This window comes from Oncorhynchus tshawytscha, linkage group LG19 (genome assembly GCF_018296145.1).
Source record: "Oncorhynchus tshawytscha isolate Ot180627B linkage group LG19, Otsh_v2.0, whole genome shotgun sequence".
Taxonomy (NCBI): Eukaryota; Metazoa; Chordata; class Actinopteri; order Salmoniformes; family Salmonidae; genus Oncorhynchus; species Oncorhynchus tshawytscha.
The window spans coordinates 58,923,466-58,933,073 of record NC_056447.1 but is presented as its reverse complement, the minus strand read 5'-3'; positions in this window follow the sequence as shown (position 1 = coordinate 58,933,073).

The following is a 9,608-nucleotide window of genomic DNA, read 5'->3' as shown; positions in this document are numbered from 1 at the left end:
GCAAAAGGTCGCAAAGTTCAAGGGGGCCGAATACATTCGCAAGGCACTGTAGTTTTAATTTTTCAAAACAGGTTTGTTAATTATTTTATTTCAGTTTACTACATAGTTTTTTCAAGATGAGTTTCAGTTTCCTATAATAACTGTCCTCAGTATGACTCAAAAATATCAGAGGAATAGATGATGTGATTTATCATTGACATCTAATGATAGTGTTGGAGTAGTGTTTGGCCACGCAGTCGTGGGTGAACGGAGAGTACAGGAGGGGACTAAGGAACACCATAGCGCCCACGAAGCTCATCACAAAGCTAAGGACCCTGGACTAAACACCTCCCTCTGCAACTGGATCCTGGACTTCCTGACGGGCCGCACCCAGGTGGTAAGAGTAGGCAAACAACACATCTGCCACGCTGATCCTCAACACTAGGGCCCCCTCAGGGGTGTGTTATTCTTACTGCACGTGTCAACTCACTTGAAAACCAGGAATCAGTTACATCAAGAAGACCTTTTCACATCTTGTACACAGGCCTTCTCTACACAAGGCTCAAAGCATTAACTTTTAATTCTTGATGCACCCATCCCGTTAGCGGGATCATTTTCGTCAACCACCGCTGAATTGCAGAGCGCCAAATTCAAATGAAATTACTAAAAATAAGTAATTTTCATGCAATCACAAGTGCAATATATCAAAACACAGCTTAGCTAGTTGTTAGTCCACCTGGCGTGTCAGATTTCAATAGCTTTTCGGCGAAAGCATACCAAGTGTTTATGTAAGGACATCTCTCTCAGTAGACAAAATATTACAAACAGCTAGCAGCCAAGTAGATTGCTTTTCTGACTTTCGTGACCAATCAATTAAAATGCTTGCCTTTGATGAATTTAGGATGTTTGCACTCACGAGACTCCCGGTTACACAATAAATGTTCCCTTTGTTCCATAAAGATTATTTTTAATATCCAAAATAGCTCCACTTGGTTGGCGTGTTATGTTCAGAAATCCACAGGCTCGAGCGGTCACGACATCGCAGACGAAAATTCCAAATAGTATCTGTAATGTTCGTAGAAACATTTCAAACGTCTTTTATAATCAATCCTCAGGTTGTTTTTACAATATATAATCAATAATATATCAACTGGGACTGTAGCTTCTTCAATAGGAGAGAGAGAGAAAATGGCTGCTCCAAGCTGTTGCACATACAAAACGCTGCTGGCACCCAGCCATACAATGACGGGATGTGATCTTTCGTGCTCATTTTTCAAAATAAAAGCCTGAAACTATGTCTAAAGACTGTTCACACCTTGGGGAAGCCATAGGAAAAGGAATCTGGTTGATATCCCTTTAAATGGAGCGAAGGCAAGCTATGGATCGTGGAGCTTTCAAAATAGAGGCCACTTCCTGGTTTGATTTTCCTCAGGTTTTCGCCTGCAATATCAGTTCTGTTATACTCACAGCCAATATTTTTGACAGTTTTGGAAACTTTATAGTGTTTTCTATCCTAATCTGACAATTATATGCATATTCTAGATTCGGGGCCTGAGAAATAGGCAGTTTAATATGGGTAGGTTTTTCATCCAAACATCAAAATACTGCCCCCTACACTCAAGAGGTTAAAACTTAGAATTCTAAAGTCTTTTACCGGTAGTGCTGTGAAGCAAAGGATCGCGGTTACAATACTGCTACAACTAGCAGGCAGACAGAAAATGGTATTGTTGGAAATCAACTCCTTCAGTCAGTAGCTTAGTTGTAGTTTTTGTAAAACTTCAGTCTACAGCAATTGTAGATCTTATCAAATTTAGGAAGGTCTAAAAGAGTCTGCTGAGATACAACAATAATTTTATTAATACCCCTTAAACAAATTTCACATACTTCAACTCTAATTGTCTGACAAAAAACAATATTTGAAAATATTTTTCAAGCAGTACATCCCCCTTACAAAACAGTCATCAAAATAAATATAATGTAAAGCAACCTTAAACAACTATATCCCGCTAATTTAACCCATAAATAATTCTCCCATCATTACTACACCGGTGGTTAATGATAATTTTCTACATACCTTTGTCATTTATTTCAGTCAGGAACTTTGGGAAGAATGGTCACAGCACCCACACGCTTTTTGCGTTTCCTAAACTTCACTTAATCAATCCAATTGATTGTAAAATGGAACTCCACACGCAAGCCTAGTTAGTAAGATATCCGTCTTCAGCTTTCAGCTTCACGTCCTCGTCTCGTTAATAATCAAAAAAACAATTTATCTTCCGGATACTTCCACTGCCGGCCCAGTGCAGTTTCTTCTTTTCCATGTATTCGTTTTACCAGCCCTCTTCCTCGCTCATCATGCAACGGTATAGCCCAAATAATGATATTTTAGGCAAACCCATACTCTCGACATTATTATCTCGTTTCGCGCGTTCCACTTCCAGAGTAGTTTTAGATTTCTTTCAGGCGCAATTCGTGTCAATCCTTCATACTTTTAGAATCTCCTTCAACTAATTTGTCGCGTATCATGTCATTATTTTTCATTCGTCCAGTAGTCTACAGGCTTCGTGTTTTACGAGTTCAGTTATCCTTCCTCTTTTCTTATAGAAATTATTTCAGCTATGACGTTCTCCCATTCTTACTCAATTCCTTTACAGTCATTCAATTTACTTAATTAATTGTATTTTCATAATATTGTTGAAAGTCTTTCAAAGTCTTTCAAAGTATTTCAAAGTCTTACTTTAGTTTCTCATTTATTTACTTAGTTGCCCTACTACTTCCACCTAATCTGTCATGGTGCTCTCTTTAATACACACTGAGAAAACAAAAACACACAAAACAAACTGTATTTGGTTAGGAACATCTTCCTTTCTTATTAAAAATGTCCAATTCATTCATGACTAATATACACAGTTGAAGTTGGAAGTTTACATACACCTTAGCCAAATACATTTAAGCTCAGTATTTCACCATTTCTGACATTTAATCCTAGTAAAATGTCCCTGTTTTAGGTCAGTTAGGATCACCACTTTATTTCAAGAATGTGAAATGTCAGAATAATAGTAGAGAGAAAGATTTATTTCAGCTTTAATATCTTTCATCACATTCCCAGTGGGTCAGAAGTTTACATACACTCAATTAGTATTTGGTAGCATTGCCTTTAAATTATTTAACTTGGGTCAAACGGTTCAGGTAGCCTTCCACAAGCTTCCCACAATAAGTTGGGTGAATTTTGGACCATTCCTCCTGACAGAGCTGGTGTAACTGAGTCAGGTTTGTAGGCCTCCTTGCTCACACATGCTTTTTCAGTTCTGCCCACACATTTCCTATAGGATTGAGGTCAGTGCTTTGTGATGGACACTCAAATAGCTTCACTTTGTTGTCCTCAAGCCATTTTGCCACAACTTTGGAAGTATGCTTGGGGTCATTGTCCATTTGAAAGCCCCATTTGCGACCAAGCTTTAACTGATGTCTTGAGATGTTGCTTCAATATATCCACATAATTTCCCTCCCTCATGTCACCATCTATTTTGTGAAGTGCACCAGTCCCTCCTGCAGCAAAGCACCCCCACAACATGATGCTGCCACACCAGTGCTTCACGGTTGGGATGGTGTTCTTTGGCTTGCAAGCCTCCCCCTTTTTCCTCCAAACATAACGATGGTCATTATGGCCAAACAGTTCTATTTTTGCTTCATCAGAGCAAAGACCATTTCTCCAAAAAGTATGATCTTTGTCCCCATGTGCAGTTGCAAACCTCTGGCATTTTTATGGCGGTTTTGGAGCAGTGGCTTCTTCCTTGTTGAGCGGCCTTTCAGGTTATGTTGATATAGGACTCGTTTTACTGTGGATATAGATACTTTTGGACCTGTTTCCTCCAGCATCTTCACAAGGTCATTTGCTGTTGTTCTGGGATGGATTTGCACTTTTCGCACCAAAGTACATTCATCTCTAGGGGAAAGAACGTGTCTTCTTCCTGAGCGGTATGATGGCTGCGTGGTCCCATGGTGTTTATACTTGCGTACTATTGTTTTTACAGATGAACGTGGTACCTTCAGGCATTTGGAAATTGCTCCCAAGGATGAACCAGGCTTGTGGAGGTCTACAATTTTTTTCTAAGGTCTTGGCTGATTTCTTTTGAATTTCCCATGATGTCAAGCAAAGAGGCACTGAGTTTGAAGGTAGCCCTTGAAATACATCCACAGGTACACCTCCAATTGACTCAAATGATGTCAATTAGCCTATCAGAAGCTTCTAAAGCCATGACATCATTTTCTGGAATTTTCCAAGCTGTTTAAAGGCACAATCAACTTAGTGTATGTAATCTTCTGAACCACTGGAATTGTGATACAGTGAATTATAAGTGAAATAATCTGTTTGTAAACTATTGTTGGAAAAATTACACAAAGTAAATGTCCTAACCGACTTGCCAAAACTATAGTTTGTTAACAATAAATTTGTGGAGTGGTTGAAAAACGAGTTTTAATGACTCCAACCTAAGTGTATGTAAACTTCTGACTTCAACTGTATATACAGTATATCATTGTAATGCATTCTCTTCATTTCTATAGTGTTTTTAGTCCACACAGGTTTGGATGTTCATCCGGTTCACACAGGTTTGGATGTTAACGTTAGATGGCAGTTCCAGACCTGCCAACCCTGTCCAACTTTTTAGAGTACCAGAGGCACGCGGCAAATTGGAGATTAAACTCGCAAATCTAGTGAGAATACATTTTAGAAGCATTGACTCTGTAGCTAATACCGGACACTCATTCACTCTTCGTCGCGCAGTCTTCTAAACTCCCGACTCCATTTAATGCCAAGATGTTTATTTATCATTTTACTTTTGTAATGCTTTTGACGTGGATCATAATTACAGTTTCAGGTGGCATGATCTTCGTATTGTTACGTGGAAAATACAACTAATGGGACGCAGAATTAAATGTAAATCACACTCGCACAAATGTGACCAGTTATTTTTCATATTTGCATTTAATTTCTTTCACTAGCAATTGCGAGTGAACTGCTGGCACTTTAGAGCCCACTGAATGTCCATCTTATGTTCGCTAACATTAGTTTGAAACAATTAGTGTTAACCTTTCCCCAACACACGGAGTCGAAAAGGGATTTGTCCATGTGTTTATGTACAGCTGACAGTCGGCAAACTCAGCATCACAACAGGAGGAGCAGACACGGGGTAGCTACGTCCAATAATAATGATGATATTCATCTCCATGTCTGTTGACACAAACTCTGTATATGGCTGTGTGTTGCAGCTCGAGAATCGGGATGTTAGGTTTACTCAGTGGAATAATTTTTTATTAAAATGTTTTTAATTATTTATTTTTTAAATCCCTATTAATTTCTGCATACTTTTAACTTTGATCTCGTACCTGTGTACATGGACAGAGAATTGAGTAGTTGGTATGCAAAATACTGCATGTTGGCAGGTCTGCAGTTCGCTCGGAACTCACCCTATATATCTGTCTCAGTTCGGGCTTCTCCTTCAGTGGAGGGCGGGTTTCCTTGAGCCACTTGGTGGCCCCTGTGCACGGTTAACCCAGGTCCTCAGGGGCCCTTGTTCACGGTTAACCCAGGTCCTCAGGGGCCCCTGTGCACGGTTAACCCAGGTCCTCAGGCGCCCCTGTGCACGGTTAACCCAGGTCCTCAGGCGCCCCTGTGCACGGTTAACCCAGGTCCTCAGGGGCCCCTGTGCACGGTTAACCCAGGTCCTCAGGGGCCCCTGTGCACGGTTAACCCAGGTCTACGGACAATTCCTTCAACCTCATGGTTTGGTTTTTGCTCTGATGTGCACTGTCAACTGTGGGACCTTATATAGACAGGTGTGTGCCTTTCCAAATCATGTCCAATCAATGGAATTTACCACAGGTGGACTCCAATCAAGTTGTAGAAACATCTCAAGGATGATCAACGGAAACAGGATGCATCTGAGCTCAATTTCGAGTCTCATAGCAAAGGGTCTGAATACTTAATAATGAAATCTGAAATCTCTAAAAACCTGTTTTTGCTTTGTCATTATGTGGTATTGTGTGTAGATTGACGTGGAATTCATTTTTATTTGATCCATTTTAGAATAAGTCTGTAACATAACAACATGTGTAAAAGGTCAAGGGACCTGAATGCTTTCCGAAAGCACTGTACATTATAGTTCTCAATCAGGGAGAGACTCCCTGTGATGGAGCACCAACAAGCCTAGAGAGACATAAGTCACTGGTGGACCAAGTTCCTAATAGGTAGGCTTACCTTTCAAGTAGCCTCTATCAAAAACCAATAAGATAGCCTCATAACCAGTTACTAGGCTACATATGTATCTCCATAGTAATTGGGGGTCCTGTACGGCTCAGTTGGTAGAGCTTAGCAATTTGCGACACAAGTGTTGAGAGTTCGATTCCCACAGGGGACCAGTATGAACATGAATTCCCTCACTACTGTAAGTCACTCTGGTTATTATGAACATCTGCTAAATCACAAAAATGTAATTGTAAAATTAAGATTTATTTCTAACTGAAGGCAATGTTACTGGACCAGAAAGGAGAGAAAGGTTGCTTCAAAAGTAGTCACACTCCTTGATTCTTTTCACATTTTGTTGTGTTACAGCCTGAATTTAAAATGGATTGAGATGTGTGTAACTGACCTACACACCATATGCCATAACATCCAAGTAGAATTGTGCTTTTAGAGACAAATTAATACAAATGTAATAGCTGAAATGTTTTGAGTAAATATGGCAAGCTTAAATATGTTCAGGAGTAAAAATGTGCTTAACAAGTCACATAATAAGTTGCATGGAAAACCTCTGTGTGGAATAAAAGTGTTATTATGATTTTTGAATGACTACCTCATGTCTGTACCCCAAACAATACACTTTGGATGGTGTATTAATACATCCAGTTACTATAAAGATACAGGCGTCCTTCCTAACTCAGTTGCTGGAGAGGAAGGAAACCACTCAGGGATTTCACCATGAGGCCAATGGTGATTTAAAAACCGTTACAGAGTTTAATGTCTGTGATAGGAGAAAACTGAGGATGGATCAACAACATGGTAGTTACTCCACAATACTAACCTAAAGGACAGAGTGAAAAGAAGGAAGCCTGTACAGAATACAAATATTCCAAAAGATGCATTCTGTTTGCAATAAGGCACTAAAGTAAAACTGCAAAAAAATGTGGCAAAGAAATACATTTTATTTCCCGAATACAAAGTGTTATGTTTGGGGAAAATCCAATACAACACATTACTGAGTACCACTCTCCGCATGCTGGTGGCTGCATCATGTTATGGGTATGATTGCCATCGGCAAGGACTACAGAGTTTTTTAGGGTAAAAAGAAATGGAGCTAAGCACAGCAAAAATCCTAGAGATAACCTGGTTCAGTCTGCTTTCCAACAGACACTGGGAGACAAATTCACCTTTCAGCAGGATAATAACCTAAAACATAAGGCCAAATATACGCTGGAGTTGCTTACCAAGACAACATTGAATATTCCTGAGTGGCCTAGTTACAGTTTCAACATTAAATTGTCTTGAAAATCTATGGCAAGACCTTGAAAATGGTTGTCTAACAATGATCAACAACCAACTTGACAGAGCTTGACATTTTTTTAAACAGAATAATCTGTAAATATTGTACAATCCAGGTGTGCAAAGCTCTTAAAGACTTGCCCAGAAAGACTCACAGCTGTAATCCTTTCCAAAGGTGATTCTAACATGTATTGACTCAGGGGTGTGAATACTTATGTCAAGTAGATGTTTCTGTATTACATTTTTAAACCATTTGCAAATATTTTTTAAACATATTTTGAGTAGATGGGTGAGAAAAAAAACAGACTGAATCCATTTTGAATTCAGGCTATAACACAACTCAGAAGTGGCCCCACTGCCCAATTTCAGAAGACGATCTTTACTGTCCTAGATGGGTTTTTAAGTTCTGGTCAAATCACCAAAAAATAACATGACTTTTTGGCTATTTAACACCCTGAAATTGCCACTTTTTATACTTAGCCGAAATTAATCAAGAATGTTACAAAACCTCCAGGGCGTCCTATTGTAGCGGGCATTGGTGCAGTAACGGCCCCTCTATCATTGGTGCAGTAACGGCCCCTCTATCATTGGTGCAGTTACGGCCCCTCTATCATTTGTGCAGTAACGCCCCTCTATCATTGGTGCAGTAACGGCCCCTCTATCATTGATGCAGTAACGCCCCTCTATCATTGATGCAGTAACGGCCCTCTATCATTGGTGCAGTAACGGCCCCTCTATCATTGGTGCAGTAACGGCCCCTCTATCATTGGTGCAGTAACGGCCCCTCTATCATTGATGCAGTAACGCCCCTCTATCATTGATGCAGTAACGCCCCCTCTATCATTGATGCAGTAATGGCCCCTTTATCATTGATGCAGTAATGGCCCCTCTATCATTGATGCAGTAACGGCCCCTCTATCATTGATGCAGTAATGGCCCCTCTATCATTGATGCAGTAACGGCCCTCTATCATTGATGCAGTAACGCCCCTCTATCATTGATGCAGTAACGGCCCCTCTATCATTGATGCAGTAACGGCCCCTCTATCATTGGTGCAGTAACGGCCCCTCTATCATTGATGCAGTAACGGCCCCTCTATCATTGATGCAGTAACGGCCCCTCTATCATTGATGCAGTAACGGCCCCTCTATCATTGATGCAGTAACGGCCCCTCTATCATTGGTGCAGTAACGGTCTCAGAACAGCTCCTCCTAAAGGACACCAGCAGTATGGTCTCAGAACAGCTCTCCTCCTAAAGGACACCAGCAGTATGGTCTCAGAACAGCTCCCCTCCTAAAGGACACAAGCAGTATGGTCTCAGAACAGCTCCCCTCCTAAAGGACACCAGCAGTATGGTCTCAGAACAGCTCCCCTCCTTTGTAACGGACACCAGCAGTATGGTCTCAGAACAGCTCCCCTCCTATGTAGGACACCAGCAGTATGGTCTCAGAACAGCTCCCCTCCTAAAGGACACCAGCAGTATGGTCTCAGAACAGCTCTCCTCCTTTATAAAGGACACCAGCAGTATGGTCTCAGAACAGCTCCCCTCCTATGTAAAGGACACCAGCAGTATGGTCTCAGAACAGCTTCCCTCCTAAAGGACACCAGCAGTATGGTCTCAGAACAGCTCCCTCCTTTGTAAAGGACACCAGCAGTATGGTCTCAGAACAGCTTCCCTCCTAAAGGACACCAGCAGTATGGTCTCAGAACAGCTCCCCTCCTTTGTAAAGGACACCAGCAGTATGGTCTCAGAACAGCTCCCTCCTTTGTAAAGGACACCAGCAGTATGGTCTCAGAACAGCTCCCCTCCTAAAGGACACCAGCAGTATGGTCTCAGAACAGCTCCCCTCCTAAAGGACACCAGCAGTATGGTCTCAGAACAGCTCCCCTCCTAAAGGACACCAGCAGTATGGTCTCAGAACAGCTCCCCTCCTAAAGGACACCAGCAGTATGGTCTCAGAACAGCTCCCTCCTAAAGGACACCAGCAGTATGGTCTCAGAACAGCTCCCCTCCTAAGGGACACCAGCAGTATGGTCTCAGAACAGCTCCCCTCCTACAGGACACCAGCAGTATGGTCTCAGAACAGCT